The sequence below is a fragment of the Otolemur garnettii genome, unplaced genomic scaffold (genome assembly GCF_000181295.1).
Source record: "Otolemur garnettii isolate 467f Iridium unplaced genomic scaffold, OtoGar3 scaffold00147, whole genome shotgun sequence".
In the NCBI taxonomy this organism is placed as follows: domain Eukaryota; kingdom Metazoa; phylum Chordata; class Mammalia; order Primates; family Galagidae; genus Otolemur; species Otolemur garnettii.
In genome coordinates, this window is record NW_003852542.1 from 2,572,354 (window position 1) to 2,574,969 (window position 2,616).

At 46.9% G+C, this 2,616-nt stretch overlaps 1 protein-coding gene across 1 annotated transcript in view; it reads right to left on the minus strand.

Moving 5' to 3' along the window:
• Positions 1 to 2,616, minus strand: part of LOC100966190 (U4/U6.U5 tri-snRNP-associated protein 2) — a 24,337-nt gene that overhangs the window by 16,270 nt on the left and 5,451 nt on the right. The window lies entirely within an intron of this gene.

The following is a 2,616-nucleotide window of genomic DNA, read 5'->3' on the forward strand; positions in this document are numbered from 1 at the left end:
AAAAAAAAAAAAAAAAAAAAAGACCAAAAGAAAAAGAAAAGCAGCAAATAATAACATGGGTCATACAACTCCATGACAAAACACAGGGATGACAATAGTCTGAGGATGTTGATCGACAGAACAAAGCCAGACTGTGGCCTGACACTGGGTCCCACCATCTATCAAGCTCTGTCAATGTGACTTCTCATAACCCCTTTATATGCCCATGTGCTAAGGACAATTAGTCTCTGCCCTGGCTTCCCACCTTCAGGCCCCTCTACCCCAACTGCTCTTCCTCTGAATCTGCCTGTGACAATGCCATGCCCAACAGCCAAGACCCACTCAAGGCCCAGGGCTTCTGTCAAAATGTTTCCCATTGACCTCCAATGAGGTCACATAGGGTACTCTGCTCTCTCTCCCACAAAACCACATGCTAGAGAATTCTGGCCCTGCCCTGAGGGTCCATTCTACAGTGTGTTCTGACACAGTGGAGACTGTGCTTCTCTCATATCTGTACAGGTCAGAAGGATGGCAAGTCAGACTGGGCATGAATGGACATATTTGCTTATTCACTTACTGAGCACCTGCTCTGTGCAGGGCTGGGGTTTCCTCTCTGCAGATCCCTGGGCATGGTGACATCATTACACTTGTGTGGAATACCCCAGGCTCTCAGAAAGAGAATACCCAAATTACCAGGGCTTAAATCAATATGGCTCTATGATGGTCATACAGGGAAGTGTCTGGAGGCGGGCAAGGGCTGGTGCTCTCTCTGCTCTTAGCAGACTGGCTTTGGTCCCCACGCTCATGCCTTCAAATATCATGTTCAAGTTCAAAGCAATAAGAGCAAAAGAAAAATTCAGTGACAGAATTCATTTTTTCCCAGAGATCCTGTGGACATTCCATTGGCTGGCTCAGTTCTCATGATCCTCCTCCATCCCAGGTGCAAAGGAACATGGAAAAGGAATTATTCTCCTCTGTGGTGAGATAACTGCAGCTCTTCCTCCAAAAGAACATTCTATTTATTATTAAGGAAGAAGCAAGTAATAGGTATTGAGAAGGTAACTAAGGGAACCAGTGCAGCACCCATTCTGAGGATGATAATGCTGAGGCTGAGATGAGGAGGAACTCACATAGGGAAATTAAATTCTTTTGCTGCTCCCCCTTTTTCAAGAAATAACAGTCTCACTCTGTTGCCCAGGTTGGAATGCAGTGGCACGATTATAGTTTATTCTAACATCAAACCCCCTGGCCTCAAGCACTGCTCCTGACTTGGCCTCCCAAGTAGCTAGGATCCACCAGTACAAGCCACCACACCCTGCCAAGTTTTTTATTTTCAGTAGAGACAGGGTCTATGTCGCCCAGGCTCGAACTCAAGGCATTAAGGGATCCCCCCATCTCCACTTCCCAAAGTACTGGATTACAGGCATGAACCACCATACCTGATCCCATTTATCTTCTTATTCATGGGCTATAAGTGCAATTTTTCTACATTGATATACTGTGTTGTGGTGACATCAGAGCCTTCAGTACATATATCACTGAAGCAAGGCACACTGTACCCATCGAGCAATCTCCCATCATCCACCCTCCTCCCACTCCCTCTAATCCTCAAGTCCATTGCCTACTTTAAGGGAACTAGAATTCTAACTGGATCTCTTAATGCCAGGGATGGCAATTTCCTACTACTTCACTGACTTTCATCTTACTATCTGGGCCCCAAAAAGTCTAAGAAGGAATTATTCATATCATTCATTCATACACTCATTCAAGAAAACTACTGGCTCACACCTATGTAAGTGCTCATGCTAAACACTGGAGACACGGTGAACAGAGCCAGGGTCTTTCATCAGACCTTCCAGTCTGGGGGATAAGCTGGACAGGGCTGACCAGCATCCAGCAAAATGTGTCCTCTAGGTCACTCAGGGCACAGGTATCAGGCCCATAAGAGCTGAGGGACACCTAAACAGAGTGTCAAAGGATGGGAAGGTTTGGAAGAGGCACATCCAGCAGTCAGTACAGAGACTCTGCTGACACCCTGGGCTTTGTCCCCAGCACTCCGTATGTCGACTCACTCAATCCTCCACATAACCCTGCATCACAAATGCTATTCCCAGTCTTCTATGTATACCTGGAGAAACTGAAACACAGAGAAGCTAAGAACCAGACTAAGGTTACACAGCTAAGTAATCTGAACACAGGCAGCCTGGCCCCAGAGGCATACCCTTGACTACTCTACCATCCTGCTGGGGGCAGCAGGGAGACAGAGGCAATAAGCTGCAAGTCACCACCAGCATGCAAACAGACAGCCCTCTGTTGGGGACGTTGAGTACCAGACAGGAAATGGGACAGAGGGACTCTTCCTTGGCCTCAAGCCTGGTAAGCATCTGATGCTCGATGAGTAACATAGGGGTCAGCTGTAGCCCTGCCACATCCCTGGGTGTCCAGCCTCTCTTACAGACACGTTGATATTTTATGTCTTAATGAAACAAAGAGAAGTTCAAACAAACAAACACTGGGCAGCTAGGCATAGTGGCTCACACCTGTAATCCTAACAATTTAGGAGGTTAAGGCAGGCAGATGACTTGAGGCCATGAGTTTGAGATGGGCCTGGATAACACAGTAAGTCCCTCATCCTTA